Source organism: Ailuropoda melanoleuca, chromosome 1 (genome assembly GCF_002007445.2).
Source record: "Ailuropoda melanoleuca isolate Jingjing chromosome 1, ASM200744v2, whole genome shotgun sequence".
NCBI lineage: Eukaryota > Metazoa > Chordata > Mammalia > Carnivora > Ursidae > Ailuropoda > Ailuropoda melanoleuca.
In genome coordinates, this window is record NC_048218.1 from 199386367 (window position 1) to 199405137 (window position 18771).

General features: G+C 37.3%; 1 protein-coding gene and 1 pseudogene across 6 annotated transcripts in view; both read right to left on the reverse strand.

Annotated features, from left to right (window-relative positions):
* The window catches only part of BRAF (B-Raf proto-oncogene, serine/threonine kinase), a 166683-nt gene that overhangs the window by 123816 nt on the left and 24096 nt on the right, over positions 1-18771 (reverse strand). The gene's annotated exons all lie outside the window — the stretch shown is intronic.
* LOC117795610 lies at positions 14353-14452 on the reverse strand (annotated as a pseudogene).

The window sequence follows — 18771 nt, forward strand, 5'->3', positions numbered from 1 at the left end:
CCAAAATCAACTCAGGAAAACTTGGAAACCCTACACAGTAAGCTGTAAAGAAACTAAAAGGATGTAAAAGGTGTATCTAAAAGAAACACTAGGGCCTAAGGTTTTATATCCCTTTCCTTAAAGGGATGAAGGATAACAGGTGCCATTTTATCTTCCACCAAGGTCTGCAGATGCCAAGTGGCTGGAGTTCCCTAACTTTAGTAAACAACTGACACACGCACTCAGGTAGTTTTGCACTCAAACTCAGACTTAAATCCCCCTTTTGACTAAAGGAGTTGATAAAATACCTGTTTTCAGATACTTCCTATCATACATACACACAATAACACAGAAAAGAGAGACAGAGAATCAACAGATGAATGAACACACTGAGATGGCACAACATTAGTGGCCTGAAAAAATGTCCAATAATTTTCTCTTACTACCTTACAGAAGAGGACAAGTGTCAATTGCCCTAATAATTCAAAATATTGAAAGGGAAATTGAATTTTTGCTTTTGCTACTATTTATCTGGTTATTGTTAAAACTTAAATTCAGGGGTGCATGGGTGGCTCAGTTGGCTAAGCGTCTGCCTTCAGTCGGGTCATGATCCCAGGGTCCTGGGATGGAGTCCCACATAGGGCTCCCTGCTCACTGGGGAGCCTGCTTCTCCCCCTCCCTCTGCCACTCCCCCTGCTTGTACTCTCTGTCAAATACATAAATAAAATCTTTAAAAAATATATTAAAAGTTAAATTCAAAAGGTTCTCCAGATCAAAAATACTCTGGCCACTGATTAAATGTTCTTTATTTTTTTCCAATATAAAGACTATAGCCAATACAATTTACATAATCAATACAGAAAAAACTTATACAATTTTAAAAGTTAACACCAAAAGAACAAAACAGCTCAAATGGCCAGATTCACTTTTCTGCTTATCTTTGATTATTCCCAGCCCCAACTTACATAATAGACATTAAATATAGCTAATGAGAAATAAAATGGAAGATAGTTTCATCAACATGACAACTCTGTGAACAAATTAAACTCTATCACACACTTTAAAATGACTTTTTATCAGTCATTTGAAAGTCCACCAACAGTTGGCTTATATGAACAAACTCAGAAATAATACACAGAAACTACTGACAGTGGTTACATGTGAAAAATAAGACTAGAGGTCTGTCAGAATGGAAGTTAAAGATAACCGTCCTTGCATATGCTTTTGTATTTTTAAAATTTTTTGGCAATTTTCAATAAAAACTCATTACAAGTTTTTTTTTAAAGATTTTATTTATTTATTTGACAGAGACAGAGACAGCCAGCAAGGGAGGGAACACAAGCAGGGGGAGTGGGAGAGGAAGAAGCAGGCTCATAGCAGAGGAGCCTGATGTTGGGGCTCGACCATAACGCTGGGATCACGCCCTGAGCCAAAGGCAGACGCTTAACCGCTGTGCCACCCAGGCACCCCTCGTTACAAATTTTTAAAATTATATATAAATTTAAAGCCATAATGAATCAGTGTAATCACTCTATTAACAGGTTTTTGTGTGTGTGTTTTTTTTTTGGCATATCAAACCAAGTATTAATCAGGTAAAGAATTTATCTAATTAAAGCTAAGTTTTTATGATTAAAACTATATTCAAATAAAAGGGTTAAAGATAAAATGTTTACTGAAATTTACTGATTTAAATAAGATTATAAGAAAGTAATATTTCTAAAGAGATATTTACATATCAGATAAATCTGATTCTTCTAGAATGTTTTGTGGTTATTTTTGGTGGATCCAGCTTATGTCATCCTACTTTAACATTTAAGGAGAATTTTCAATACTAATACACACTCTTGTATATTTTATGATCTTATGGGTATTTTTTTGGTGCATAGTTCTGTGAATTTTATTTAAATTCAATTAATTAACATATAATGTGTTATTTGTTTCAGGAGTACAGGTCTGTGATTCATCAGTCTTATATAATACCCAGGGCTTATCAAAACACATACCCTCCCCCCAATGTCCTTACCCAATGATCTTACACATATTTTAGAAGTAAGCCAGCTAACTATGGCTCACACAACAAAAAAATAGCCACAAATGAGGACGTTTTGACATTTCTAAGGATACACACATCATTCTACATCTAACAGTCTAAACTTGAAAGTTTCTATACTTTGCAAGTAAAATACTGACGCTAAACCAATCCAGTGCCATTTCATCCACAGATTTCACACACACACACACACACACACACACACATACACACACACCCCTTGTTCCACAAAAGTCAAATAAGGACATTTAAAAAAAAAAATCAGTTCGTAATTCTCCCTTCCACCTTTCCTCAATTCTATGACTCTGGAGTAATCAATGTTAACATTTTCCGTCACGCTCTTCCACATTTTTCTCTCTGCCTTTACGTTCTTTTTAAAAACAAAACCAGGATTATACTTGATTTATTATTACATGGCAACTATCATTGTTCTGGTAATTTTGTGTTCAAGCTTACTCAACCATGTATTAAGACATACACATTCTGGTTATTGGAAGACTTTGCTCAACAATGCTGTAGTACACAATAGTTAAACAGTTATACATTTACCAGGGCTTTTATTTTTGTGGGATAGATTCCCTAAAGGGCAACTGCTGGATTAAAGGATGGATACAAACACACAGTTTTTAAAATTTGTAATAAACGTTAACATATACTTTTGCAAAAGGCCTTAGAAATTATCAATCCTTTCTTTTTTATTAATTTTTTTTTTTAAGTAGGCTCCATACCCAGCATGCAGGGCTTGAACTCCCCACCCTGAGGTGAAGACCTGAGCTGAGATCAACAGTTGGACACATAACCAACTGAGCCACCCAATGAGCACCCTAGAAATTCTCAACCCTTAATCAGTATGTGTATCTCAATCCTATCAGCAACTCAGTCTCATCATGGCCAAACAGGTGCTGTTAGGTTGCTGACTTTCCCATATTCCAGCTAAAAAGTGATGTTACTATTATTTTTTTATTTTTTTGCTACTACACCGATGGACAAAACAATAATCTTGCTGTTAATACCAACTTCCTGGGGGCACCTGGGCAGCTCAGTTGGTTAGCGTCTGCCTTCAGCTCAGGTCATAATCCCAGTGTCCTGGAATGGAGCCCCACATCAGGATCCCTGCTCCACAGGGAGCATACTTCTCCCTCTCCCTCTGTCTGCCGCTTCCCCTACTTGTGCTGCCAAATAAATAAATTAAAATCTTAAAAAAAAATAAACAACTTCTTTTTCTACTAATGAGATTATCTACACAGATATTATGAATCTGCATGTCGGCTTATATCCTTTGTCCACTTTTAATGTAGTGTCATTTTCTTATCAATTTGTGAGAGCTCTCTGTATATTAGGACTGTTCATCCTTTGTTAAGTGTCAGGGGTTTTTTTTTGTTTTTTTTTTTTTAAGATTGTATTTTTTTGAGAGAGTGAGAGAGAGAAGGAGAGAGATAAGGAGCATACGGGGAGAGTAGAGGGAGAAGCAGACACCTCGCTGAGCAGGGAGCCCAATGTGGGACTTGATCCCAGGACCCTGGGATCATGACTGACCTGAAGGCAGATGCTTAACTGACTGAATCACACAGGCACCCAAGTGTCAGTTTTTCCATTGTATATCACATCTTTCCTTTTATGTGCACACTGTTTTCTTACAAAAGTCCTGAATTGTTATATATTTAAGTGTGTCAATCTTTTCCTTTACACTTCTTGGATTTCCTAACTTGCTTATTAGCTCTGCTCCATCCTCCAAACTGAAAAAAGCACTAGAGCTTCCTAGTGGCTAAGAGCCTGGGCTTTGTGGTCCTAATACTTCGGATTAAACCTTATTTCATCACTAACTAGTTGTGAATACTTGGGCAAGTTCCTAATTTGTCTCCTCAACTACAGAATGGGAATAATGAAAGTACCTACTTCATAAGGTAGTTAGGGGAGGGATTAAATTAATATATGTCAAAACCTTAGAACAGAACACACAGAATTACTCAAAATGCTTGTGTTTATTATTTTAAGTTGGATCTAGAATTAACAACGGTCCTAACTTTACCATGCACAGAATCACTAAAGCGGCTTGTTAAAATATAGATTGTAGAGCCTCACACTCAGAGTCTCTGATTCAGTGAGTCTGCAGTAGAGACTGCATTTTTTAATAGGGTTCCAGGTAATGCTGATGCTGCTGGTTGTGGGCACCTCACTTTCAGAACCACTTATTTAGGATTAAAAGAATGTTTCTTAATCTCTAAAAAGTTAATGTTACAGGGGCGCCTGGGTGGCACAGCGGTTGGGCATCTGCCTTCGGCTCAGGGCGTGATCCCGGTGTTATGGGATCAAGCCCCACATCAGGCTCCTCTGCTATGAGCCTGCTTCTTCCTCTCCCACTCCCCCTGCTTGTGTTCCCTCTCTCGCTGGCTGTCTCTATCTCTGTCAAATAAATAAATAAAATCTTTAAAAAAAAAAGTTAATGTTACAGTATATGGGATCAGTTTTCCACAGATGTTGATTTCCAGTTTATTTAATTACATCTCCTTAGTGTACAGATAGTGTACATGGGATATATATTTATATTGGTTCTTTTCATGTCTGAAAATACCTTGCCCAGGTATGGGATTCTCAAATGCACTTTTTTCTCTCCATAGAGAGAAATGCCAATGTTGACTTATCTTTCATTTCTGTTCTGTCTACAAGCTTCTGATCATCTGTATCCCTGATACTCAGGAATCTCATCAGGAAATGTAACTTTTGCTTGTTATTCTGTCTTTCTTCAGCTCAGAGATATAGTCTTCTATCGTTTTTTACTTCTCTGCTTTTTTCCTTCTAGAAATCCCTTAATTCATATATTAGATTTCCTGAGTATATATTCTAAGTCACTCACAGTTTTACTCATGAATTCCACTTCTATGTATTTTTCCTTTTTTCATTGTCAAATACTGATTAATCACTTCTGTACCCAAGACTATTCTAGGCCACACGGCAGTGCACAAAATCCCTGGCTTCACAAAATATACATTCAGGTAGGGGAACAGACAAATAGGAAAACAAACGTATCACTTAATTTCCAACAATATTAAGTGCTTAGAAGAAAATTCAATAGAGGAGAGGCTCTTTTAGAAAGAGCAGTTTGTGGTCAAGAAAGGTCTTATCAGAGGTGGTGACTTCTGAACAGATAGAAGAATGACCCGAGGAAGCTTGGGAGAATACCCCTCAGGCAGAGAAAAAAACAGCAACTACTGAGAAAAGCCCTAGGTTAGAAGTGTGCCTTAGAGATTGCAAAAAACAGGAAAGCCAATGTAGCTGGTGTTAAGAAAATGCAGACAGGGCAAAACAACAGTTCTCAAACTTCTTGGTCTTGGGATCGCTTCACACTCTTAAAAATTACTGAGGATCTCTAAAAGCTTTTGGTTATATGGGCTATATCTATTGATATTTACCATACTAGAATATAAGAGTGAGAAATTGTTAAAATATTCATTTAATAAGAAATCCATTATGTAACATTTTTAAAGTAACTTGTCCAAAACAAAAAAAAAAAATTAGTGAGAAGAATGACACTGTTTTACATCATTACAATTCTTTTTAATGACTAGCGTAATGGAAGATAGCTGGACTCTAATATGTTTCTGCATTAATCTGTAGCAGTAACACACATCAATGAACAACTGGAAACTCCATTTTACATTCATGAAAATCCAACTAAAAATTAAATAACATCTTGGCATGTTTTATATTAACATCTTGGTATTTTTATATCCCTGTGGATCCTCTGGAAGAGCCTTGGGGGCCTCTGGCTATCCCCACATTTTGAGAATCACTAGTTTAGAAGATAAAGTGACAGAGGCTGGAAGGGGCTAGATTATACAGACATTGAAAATCATAGTTAAAAAGTCTAGGTTCCCTTTTAAATGAATGTGGTTTTCTTTTCTCTTCTTTTCTCTTTTAAGATTTTATTTATTTGAGAAAGAGCACGTGGGGTGGGAGAGACAAAGCAAAGGAGAGAGGGAAGGCTGACGCAGCTGGATCCCACTTAACCGACTTGACCAAGCCACCCAGGCTCCCCTTAAGTGTGGTTTCCTAAGCAAAGACGCAACATAAATTACATCTTAAATGATCACTCCCATTGCTATGTAGAGAAGAGAATGTAAGGCGGCAAGACCATTTAAAAGCTTATTGCACTAAATGGGGAGATGAAAACAGCTAAGACTAAGGTGGTGGCAATGAAGTGAGAAGTGGTATGGTGATTCAAGATAATATTTCAAAGGTAGTGCCAATGGAACTCACTAGAAGATTGGATCCTGGATATGAAGAAAAAAGATCTTACTTATCTTGCAGAACACAAATTTGGTTCTTGTCCATTATTTCTTTTTTTCAGTTTGTCTCTGAAATTTATACATTTGGGAATTAGCTCCAGAGAAAACTCTCCTGGCTCCATGTTTGAAATATATCCTTTATCAGATTACTTCTTACCATTTGCCCTACTATCACCTTAGTCCAAGTGACCATCAGCTCTCCCCTAGAATCTCCAATGATTTGTTCACTGAATTCACAGATGATTAGAGTAAAAAGAAAACAGGAAATTGTGGATAATGCATTTTAAGTATGGCTGACGCATGCAAAAGCACATGGAACTCCACTCAAGAGCATTTTAATCAAACAAAAGGCTTTGGCCCTACATCAAAATATAGGCATAGGACAATACATTTTTATGTTTTAAATTAAAATATGGTATTTACATCTTAATTACTTAAAAATTTTTCCACTTTAACCATCTTGAATTAACAACCAACTGCTGGTACTGATAACATAATACAAGCACTTACTTAAAATAGCAAATGTAAATAGCAACATACTCTTCCTTCACTCTCAAATAAACCTTAAATTGATAAAATATTCAAACAGGAAAGAAATGAGGTATTTGCACATGTAATTCCTGTAAAACTTTCTAGTTGTTGTAAAAAGAACAGAATGTCTACAGCCCTTTCTATTTAAAATATAAACAAGTTCTAGATCCAAACTCTGTGTTGCTTTAGTCAACTCTGTTGATTTTTATCTCAAATAAGGAATAATAATATTATTTTTTCTTTAATTTTTTGAGTATAGTTGACACACAATGTTACATCAGTTGCAGGTACGCAACATAGCAGTTTGACAAGTTTATACATTATGCTATGTTCACAAGTGTAGCTACCACCTGTCACTACACTGGTTTTTTTTTTTTTCTTTTAAGCACAACTGAACTACCTGCTTCAAAGGAACACATAAAGGATAAATTTCCCTCTAGCTCTATGCTATGTAAAGCAAAGCAGTCACCTGATCTTCCTATTTCCTTGCCATCCCCCCCCCCAAACATTCTGCACTGTGATCAAGGAGTCTACTTTAACATACAGTTAAGATTTTAACTGTTACATTTGGAATCCACCACAAGATGCCCTTCTGTACCATCTTACTAGCTCTTGTTTAGTCATACCTTATAACACCCTGTTATCCCCCCAGGGCAATTCTGTATTTCCTCCAGTTTCCTTTATTTACTTCTCCAGTTAGCCGTGTGAGATATTTTAAGATCTGACCTTTAAACTATGGTACACATTTTTTCAAGGCTTCTAAAAATGTTTTTAGGTATTTCTAGCTATTTAACATTGTTTAAATACTCAGTAAATATGAGGCACTGTTGGAGTGCCAGACACATAAACTCTGTCCCTATGCTTACAATGTATTGGAGATACTTTTAATTTAAACTATTCTAAGCCCATATTTTGTTTCAGTTTCCTTTTCTAAAGATGAATAACCACACAATGGATTATTTTGGCTTTTTCCCTTCCTGATAAACTATTATATGTACTCGAATGGTGATTACTTAATTATATACTGATTTATCCACAGACCTTTTTGTCTACTAACTAGAACTAACCCAAAATATGTTGTGTATGTAAAATAAAAAGATAGCCATTTTATCACATGTTCTGTGCTTGTCAGGTTATAAGTCAAGATATATATATACATACACACACACACACACACACATATATACATACATACACGTTGGCTCATTTGATCATTACAACACAGAAAGATAGTATGTATTGCATTTTATAAATGAGTGGTAAGGTTCATCAAGGTTAAGTAACTTGCCCAAATTCACAGCAAGAGGAATTTGAAACCAGATCCCTCTCCCACAGTAATAAGAAATAAAGATGGTATCTTCAATAAAGGCTTCAAACAAATCACAAATCCAATGACCATCTATGGTAGACCTTGATAATAAAACAGGATTTAACCAACATATCCATTATATGCAAAGAACTATAGGCTTTGAGACATGGAGATAACCAGATTCTACTTTTTAGATAACAGTTTAAAAGGAGACATAAGCTATCTTTCACTTCTAGAGAAGACCCTTATTTAAATCAGTTCCCCATCATAGAAGTTCTTAAACTTCCAGTTTCTTTCTTTTCTTTCTCTCTTTTCCTCCCTCCTTCTTTCTTTCTTTCTCTTTCTCTATTTTATTTTTCAGTAATACCTATATCCAACATGGGGCTTGAACCTACAACTACAAGATCGAGTTGCATGCTCCACCGACCAAGCCAGTCAGGAGCCCTTTCTTAAACTTCCTGGTTTCAGAATCCCCGTATTATCTTAAAAGTTATGGAGAACCTTTCAGAGCTTTTATTCATGTAGGTTATAGCTTTCAATGCTTACCATATTAAAAATTATAACCAAGAAATTTTTATATTTAATTCATTTAAAAATGACACACAAACCCATTAACTCAATTGACTTTTTTTTTTTTTACAAAAAAAGCTACATTTTCCAAAACAACAAAATAATGAACAGAGAAAGTGCTATTTCTTATATTTTTTATAATATCATTAGTATCTGTCTTAACAGAAGGCATCTGGATTCTCTTATCTTCTGCATTCAGTCTACTCTACTATCACACATTTTATCACTGGCTCCTCAAGAGAGAATGAGAGTGAAAAGACAAGCAATATCTTAGTATTATTATGAAAATAGTTTTGTACTCAAGGACCCTCCAAGGGCATCCTTTACTATTCTTTCCTAGCACTTTTCAAAAATGTATAATTACATTTGTGTGCACAGATTTTGTTCAAGGTCTATATTATCTCTAGACTACAGGTTCCATAGTGACTGTCTGTTTTTGTACATGAATATGTCCACAATGTCTACACATTGTGCCCAACACATCGTCGTCACAAAAATATCTACTGAATTATCACACTATAATAATATTAAGAAACTACTGTGGTTAAAAGAGGGTAAATGGACAATACGTGTCTGAAGGCAAATTTGGAAGGCTTCCTATTTGACTTGGATCTTAAAGGATACTTGGAATTTTGTTAAATATGTGGGTGTAAGGGTATTCCAACCACAGTAAACAATCATCAGTGGCATCTAGGTACAAGTTATGTTCATAATTAAGTATTGTAATAATATGGTTTGGCTATAGCATAGGTAGGAGGGGTTTAGGAGGAGATAAAGGTAATAAAGGTAAGCTGAAAAATCTTCAATGAAGTTTGGCTTTTGTTTTAAAAGCCAAATGGTCAATATCCACAGTTTAAATTCCTTACACTACTATTTACTAGATGGGCTTGGATATGTTTATTCCAAATCTTATCTTGCTCATAATTCACAGGGCTATTGTAATGGTTTTATGAGATCATAATTTTATATGTTATTTTGTTTACTGTCATTATTCTAAACTATTACCCTTTCTCCCTGAACTACTACGTACAAAGGTATCTTTAAAAAAAAAAAAAGATTTTATTTATTTATTTGAGAGAGAGAGAGAAAGAAAGAAAGAAAGCGGGGTGCAGGGGGAGGAGCAGAGGGAGAGGGACAAGCAGACTCCACATCAAGCGTGGAGCCAAGCGTGGGGCTCAATCCCATGACCCCAAGATCATGACCTAAGCCTAAACCAAGACTAGGATACTTAACCAGTTGCGCCATCCAGGTGCCCCTACTTACAAAGGTGTCTTAACTGGTTTCCCCATTTCTTTTCCCCTACTCCCACTCCTCTCTCATCCATTCTCCACAGTCAGAGTGAAATCCCTAAAACACAAATCTGATCACACCACTTTCCCTGCTTAAACCCTTTAATGGCTCCCCAGTGTCAAAATAAAACCTAAACTTCTTAGCACAGATTACAAGATCCTAAATGATGCCGCAATGCCTACCTCCTGCCTTAGAGTCACTATTCTTCCCATCTCTTACTCAATAAACTCAACCACACTGACCTTCCAAAAGGAAAGCCTTTACACAAGCTATTTTTTCTTCTTGGAAAACTCTGCCCAGCACTTTCCAAAGAAGCACAGCTTTTCCAGATAGAAGAGATCTTTAGATCTCACTTCCTCAGAGAGGCCTATCCTGATCACTCTCCCTTAGTCTATACACATTAAACTCCACAGTACCTGGTATTTTTTCCTTTGGGCACATAATCACAATTCAGAATCTATGTGTATGCATTTTTTTTATAATTTGTTTAATGGACATCTCCTGATTACAGAGACCACATCTAAGCCAGCATATACAGTAATTTTTTAAAATTTGCAGTTTTTATTGTTATAAATGTCTTTTGATCTGATTAGACATATATTTTAGATGTTTACTCTGGCAACAATGTTTAGGTTAACTAACAAGCCAGAGAGGCACTAGAGGCAAAGAGTACCATTAAAAGCATGCCACAATTATAGGCAAGAAGTAATGAGAGTCTGAACTACCGTTGATAGATTTAATACCCTCACAATAATCCTGTAAGGTAGCAAGGAGGAAGCTAAGATTGCTCTGAGAGAGTAAAAGGCCATTCCCTAAGACAAAGTTTTAAAACTTTTCGTGTAATAATACAGCTATGAGTTTAGATGACAGAAAAGTAGGAAGCTGAGAGAAACTTTAATTCCAACTTCACAAAGTAAATCACAATTGTAATACCGAGGTGGGTACAAAAGAAACCCCTTTATTCAATATAATAAAGTCTGGTGGTTGGTTAACTAAGAAGGTTTGTTAAATCAGAGAATCATAAGCAATGACAGAATCTTAAACATCTTAAACTGTAAAATGAATAGTCATTCTCCAATCCTTGATGTACGGCAAGGGATCTTCCTTTAAATATAACCCACACCAAATCCCACGGCAAGTATTTTTTTCAGTGGGAACTATCAGTTAACCTGATGAGTTGGTTAAGTGTAAGTCAGTTAAGAGAACTTAAACTATTTTCCCCTTTTGAATACTATAGTTGAAATGATGCAAACTGAATAGTAGTTAACAATGTGATGGCCAAATGCATGATTACACCTATGAGGGCACACAGGACACTCTTTATTAGGGTTACAGGCAGATGATATTATTTAGTAATGTATTCATCAAGAAAATTAAGAGAAATTCAGATTTTTCATATTTAATATTTACAGAGCTACCCTCACGTAGGGTTAATAGATAGATATGTCAGATATAGTTAAGAGGTATGTGGAAGACCTGGCATTCCACGAGGCAGAGTGCTTGATGGTGGTGTTCTCATTATTCTTTGCACATTTGTCTTACTGTGACATGCTACAGCTTAAGTACTGAGTTAAGTAAATGTATGGTTATTATCTAGTTTTAACTAAAGTAAACCTTATGAAACAGACATGAGGCTTGAAAGGAATTCATACCAAAAAATCTAACACGACTGCTGCTAGAGAAAAAGGCAAAGCTGAAATGTTGTGTGCTCCCAGTACAAGCTGTTTGGCAGCCACAATACAGGATTAAAACAATGATCTGATGCAGTGGTTCTCAACCAGGGGTGACTCTTGGCAATGTCTGAAGATATTTTGATTGTTAGAATTGAGGGGAGGGTACTATTGGCACCCAGTAGGTAGAGACCAGGAACACTGCTTAACATCCTATAATGCAAAGGACAGCCCCCCAAGCCAAGAATTATCCACGCCAAATTGTCAACAGTGCCCAGTTTGAGAAATCCTGAAGAAGAAATTTATTTTTGTACAGGACACACGTGATTTATAAGACAGACAGACATGTAGTGGGGGTAATGAATTTTACAGATAATACAAAAATTTCTGAGGTCTGAAGATTCAAGCAATGAAAGCTAATAAAGAGATATCAGTACATCGACATAAGTAGAGTTTACCAAAATTCTAATTTAAATTCCTAGCTAACACTTTGGAAAATAGTGTGGAGGTCCTTCAAAAAGTTAAAAATAGAGCTACCCTATGACCCAGCCATTGCACTACTGGGTATTTACCCTAAAGATACAGACGTAGTGAAGAGAAGGGCCATATGCCACCCCAATGTTCATAGCAGCATTGTCTACAATAGCTGAATTGTGGAAAGAGCTGAGATGCCCTTCAATAGACGAATGAATAAGGAAGATGTCGTCCATATATACAATGGATTATTACTCAGCCATCAGAAAGAACGATTACCCAACATTTGCGGCAACATGGACAGGACTGGAGGAGATTATGCTAAGTGAAATAAGTCAAGCAAAGAAAGACAATTATCATATGGTTTCATTCATTTATGGAACATAAGAAATAGCAGGGAGATCGGTAGGAGAAGGAAGGGAAGAATGGGGGGGTTAACAGAAGGGGGAATGAACCACGAGAGACTATGGACTCTGGGAAACAAACTGAGGGTTTCAGTGGGGAGGGTGCTGGGGGACTGGGATAGGCTGGTGATGCGTAGTCTGGATTATTATCTTGAATCAGTTTAATACCCTGGGTTGTGCTTGTCCTAGAGAATGAAGCATTTCTTTTTTTCTTTTTTCCTAAGATTGAATTTATTTATTTATTTATTTATTTATTGAGAGAGAGAGAAAGCGCATGTGCGTGAGCAGGTGGGAGAGGGAGAAGCAGACTCCCCACCAAGCAGGTAACCTGATGCGGGATTTATTTATTTATTTATTATTATTATTTTTTTAAGATTTATTTATTTAGGGGCGCCTGGGTGGCACAGCGGTTAGGCGTCGGCCTTCGGCTCAGGCGTGATCCCGGCGTTATGGGATCGAGCCCCACATCAGGCTCCTCTGCTATGAGTCTGCTTCTTCCTCTCCCACTCCCCCTGCTCGTGTTCCCTCTCTAGCCGGCTGTCTCTATCTCTATCGAATAAATAAATATTNCAGAGACAGAGACAGCCAGCAAGGGAGGGAACACAAGCAGGGGGAGTGGGAGAGGAAGAAGCAGGCTCATAGCAGAGGAGCCTGATGTGGGGCTCGATCCCATAACGCCGGGATCACGCCTGAGCCGAAGGCCGACGCCTAACCGCTGTGCCACCCAGGCGCCCCTAAATAAATAAATCTTAAAAAAATAATAATAATAAATAAATAAATAAATCCCGCATCAGGTTACCTGCTTGGTGGGGAGTCTGCTTCTCCCTCTCCCACCTGCTCACGCACATGCGCTTTCTCTCTCTCTCAATAAATAAATAAATAAATAAATAAATTCAATCTTAGGAAAAAAGAAAAAAAGAAATGCTTCATTCTCTAGGACAAGCACAACCCAGGGTATTAAACTGATTCAAGATAATAATCCAGACTGAAAACCATCAGTAGGAAACCAGTCAAGGTGCCAAAAGTATAAAGAGAACAACATAAGCTGTCAATTGTGGTTAACAAACTCACAAGAAAAGTAACTGCAGGTGATACAACAGTAAGTGGGGAGGCTCCAATAGCATGGTGGTTAAGAGCATGGCCTCTGTAATCATAGTGTCTGGGTCCAAACCCCAGATCTTCCACTTAAGCAATGTACCCCTAGCCAAGTTGCATAACTTTTCTAAACCTACTGCTTCATCTACAAAATGGGAATTACAATATCTAATTCTTATGGCTCTTGTGAAAATATATGGTACAGCATAACAGTTTAGAGCACAAGCTTTAAAATCAGAATTTCAGCTCTGACACTTGTTGGCTCTGTAATCCTGGACAAAGTACTTAACCCCCAAGTGTCGGTTTCTTCATCTATAAAACATATTTAAATTAAAATACGATAAATTTTATTATATAATTATGTAGAGAAGAGTTTATAAAACGTATCTACAGTTTAAAGAATAACTGTGAAGTTAAGAAACATAACTGCCAGTACCTTAAAAGGTTCCCACATGTCCCTTCTCAATCACATCCACTGTTTGCCATTCCTCGGGTAATCACTATTACTCTTCACTTTTGTGGTAATTATTCTCTTGATTTTCCTAATAATTCTGTAGCTATATTTGCATTCCTGAACAATACAGTTAATTCCATGTCTTTGAACTTTTTATAAATAGAATCATGTTGCATTAATTTTTTGTGACTTGTAATGTTTGACTAATATATTATGTTTGTAGGATCATACACATGGATGAAGGAGTTGTGTTTTTCCCTGGTCTATCTGAACTAAGTTTTTATTAAACTAATAAGAACAGATACTACACTTGATCTTAGCCAAAAGGCCAAGAAGTGACAAATCAAATTTTTATTCCATAAGTGAATACAACACCATGATTTACCTATATAATCCAGTGCTGATAGACATTTGAATTTTTTTCCTTGTATTTTGGAGTTAAAATAAATAATGCTGCTATGAAGAGTCATAACCACATGCCTCCTAGTCCACATATTCACAGATTTTCTCTAGGGCAAAGGTTGGTTCTCAAATTATGATTCCTGGACCAGCAGTACCACTACCTGGGACTATCAGGCTCCACCCCATTTCTCCTAAATCCGAAACCCTGGGGGTGTGGCCCAGCAGTCTGTTTTAATAAGCCTTCCAGGGGATTTTGGTGCACACTCAAGTATGACAACCACTGGTCTAGGTTAAATACCCAGGAGTGGTACGGCTGGTTGTAGAACATCCTATTATTTTCCAAAGTGGTTCTTCTAATTTATATTCCCACCAGCAGTGGAAGAGCTCCCACTGTTCCATATCCTCACCAATGCTTGATACTGTTCAAATGTTTCATTTCTGCCAATTTAATCTGTATAAAATAGTCTCCCATGGTTTTAATTTCTATTTTCCTAATTGTTGATGAGATTAATGATCTTTGCATTAGCTTATTAGTCATTTTTTTTTTTTATTCAGATGCCTGCTCCAGTTTTTTGCCCTTTTTTCTATTTGGTGTTATGTCTTTGTCTTAGTGATTCATACTTCCTTAGGTATATACTTCATACCAGTTGTCCACTCCTTATATGTTGTGGTAGGTAACAAGATTAAGTTATTTGTGGCCTCCATGCTGGGAAATCTCTCTCACTCTCTTTTGGATCTTTCACTGTGGAAAAACCTAGCTGCCACTCTGTGAGGTGACCCTGTGAAGAGGACCGTGTGAGTGAATTTGGATGTGGATCTTCTGAAGCCCCTGCCACAACCACTTGAGCACAGGAGATTCTCCCTCGGTCCAGCCTTGAGCCAACTACAGACCTAGGTGACTGACACCCTGACTTCAGCCTCTTGAAAGACCATGAGCCAGGACCACCCAGCTAAGCTGCTCTCAGACTTCTGACCCACAGAAACTGTAAGATAAATGTTTACTGTTTTCAGCTGCTAAATTTTGGGATAACTTACTACACAGCCATGGGTAATTAACACCTGGATATTACAAATATCTTCTATTCCGTACCTTGGTCTTTTCAGCCTCTTAAGGGGGTCTTAATAAACAGAAGTTTCTATTTTCAATGTAGCCAAATTTATCGATTTTTATGGTTTTCGGTTTTTTAAAAGATTTATTTGAGGGAGAGAGAGTGAGTGGGGGTGGGGAGCAGAGGGAGAAGGAGAGAGAAAATCTCCCACAGACTCCCCGCTGAGCGTGGAGCCCAACATGGGGCTCAATCCCAGGACCCCAAGATCATGACCGGAGTTGAAACCAAGAGTCAGATGTTCAACCAACTGAGCCACCCAGGCGCCCCTGGTGTTTTCAGTCTTAAGAAATCTTTCCCTGCTTTGAGCTCATAAAAGTATGCTCCTTTAAAAAAAAAAAAAAAAAAAAAAGCTTTCTTGGGGGACCTGGGTGGCTCAGTCAGTTAAGTGTCCAACTCTTAGTTTCCACTCAGGTCATGATCCTGGGGTCCTGGGATCAAGCCCCCTGTTGGGCTCCCTGCTCAGTGGGGAGTCTGCTTGTCTCCCTCTCCCTCTGCTACTCCCTCTCTCTCTCTGAAATAAATCTTTTTTTTAAATAAAATAAAATTTTAAAAGCTTTCTGAGTTTGTCTTTTTGTATTTAACCTTCTATCTACTAGGAATGGATTTTTGTGCACAGTAAGAGGGAGTTCAACTTCATTTAATACAATAAGCAAGTGTTTCAAACAAGTATATCCTTTCCCAACTAATTCACCAGCTTGTATTCACCCACATACCTCCGCATAAGCATATAAGATTCATTAGAAACTTCTCAGTTCACCTGTCATTTTGTTACTCATTTTCCCTTTTCTTTTTGTAGGCTCCTCAGACACCTGACACACAGGCTAGGCCGCAAAACCCAGGCTTGTAGGACCCTCAAAGTCACCCTCCCTCATTCGCTCTCCAGGTTGCAAAACTGCTCAAGACATCATTCAGAAGCAGATCCTCCCTCCCTTTCTAACAAGGCTGTAATCCAGTTGACATTCTTAAGGATCTATTTAAAGTAAAACCTGCCTACTTCTAAGCCTCCTACTGTTAAAAGAAATCGAAATAAAAGAAAATATAAAGAAAAAACATACCCAACTAGGAATTTTTTTTTTTTTTTAAGTAGGCTCCATGCTCAGTATGGAGCCCAATGCAGGGCTTGAACTCACAACCCTGAGATCAAGAGTCGGACATTTAACTGACTGAGCCACCCAGGTACCCCATAATCAGGAAAAATTTTAAATATAAAAATCAGATAATAAAATTACAGTGGTAAGTTTGTTGGTAGTCCTGGCACTCACCTGATATTTTACAAAGTGGTATATTAAAAATCTTAGATATCACTAGAAATGGATTTGAACGTGATCTTTGGGTAAGAGTCCTGTCTACTGTTCACTAAGATAATAACCAGGGCCCAGCAGTGCCTCACATGTAGCAAGCATTCAAATTTGTTGACTGAAAAAATGGATTAAGGAAGTCTTATCTTACTGTTCTTTAAAAATAACTTGTCAATTCTTACATCTTTTTACTTCCATAGAAACTGTTAATCAAGTTGCCAAGTTCCACAGAAAAACCTACAGGCATCTGGATTTCAATACATCTACTGATCATTTTGCAAAAAAACTGACATTTTTACCATACTTAGTCTTCCAATTCGTTCTTAGTATACAATATGTACCTTCATTTATTTAGGTCTTCCTGTATGTCTCTAAATAAAGTGTAATTACCCTCTTTTATAAAAGCTTGTACATCTTAAATATTTAAAGTTCACTTTAAGTATCTCCTTTCCTAGGAAATCTTTGTGTCCTCCATCCCTTAAGTGCACTTTGAATTATGTGCTCCTCTTCTGTGATTTCTCTGTACCTGGGGCACACTTTAAACATAGTACAAAGTCCTTAATTCTTGACTTATTTGCTCCTACCACTAGATTGTAACCTCCTGGAGGACAGAGAGGATCATTTCTGTATCACAGCACCTACCACACAACCAGCACAAAGGAGCTCAATATTTACTTTTAAACTTTAAGCAAATGACTAAATGTTCTCAATGAATGTAAAGTACAAACTATCTGATAAGGAAAAGGACTACCATTCATTGAGTAGTTTCTATGTGCTGGGCACAACACTATACTGAATGTTTATATGCATTATTATCTAATTCTAAAAGTAAACCACCCTTTTGGCACATATATAAAAGCTTAATATTAGTGTCACATGATGTAATGGGCATCACGAATACTGTAGTGATAGTCCTTACTGACCTGGAGGTCAGACTCATAAGCCTCAGTAAGAAAAGCAGCGGTCTTCATTCATTCTGGCTGTTATAAAAATAATACCATGAACTGGGTAGCTTACAAACAAAAGAAATTTATTTGTCACAATTCTGGAGACTGGGAAGTCCAAGATCAAGGCGCCTGCAGATTTGGTGTCTGGTAAGGACCCATTTTGTGGTTCACAGATGGTGCTTTCTAGCTGTAATCTTATATGCAGGAAGGGATGAGCAGGAATCCCAATCATGAGGACTCTGCATAGGAAAAGTAAGAAGACGGGAGAAACGAAAGATGCTCTGGGGTTTCAAGTATAAATTATGATATGTGGAGAATATTACAAGAGGAGAAGAAGTAATTTAAAGGGAAAGATAACTAATTCAGTTTAGGACTTGCTGTTTGTGATGTCAGTAAGACATTAAGGTAAAATACTCAAGAGACCCTTGGGAATGCAGGATGGACACACTGGCTCAGAGGGTAGCCTGATTGTTAAGGATGCATAGCAGCCTCTGAAAGAACAGATTCGGGTGTGCAGTAAGAAATGGAAGACTGACTTCCAAGAAGTAAGGTCTGAATGCCTAAGATAGGCAGTCAGTGACCAGAAAAACAAAACAAAAGCTCAAGGGGGTACCAGATTCAGGGAAGATATTTTTGGTTTTGGATAGGATGACCTGGATACATTTGAAGACAAACATCAAGTAACCAGTGTCAAAGAAACATCTAAAGGGATGTGTGTGTGCATGTCAAATAGTGAGAGGGTAAGGATATGAGATAAATGAGATAGAAGGAAGAGACAGATTGTCCTGTGCTATTCCAAACGACTAAACTAGGATGACGTTAGAACCTAGAGACAAAGTTCAAGAAAGTATATTTCAGCTTCACATTATGAGATATCTTTATTAATAATAAAGATATTTCAGG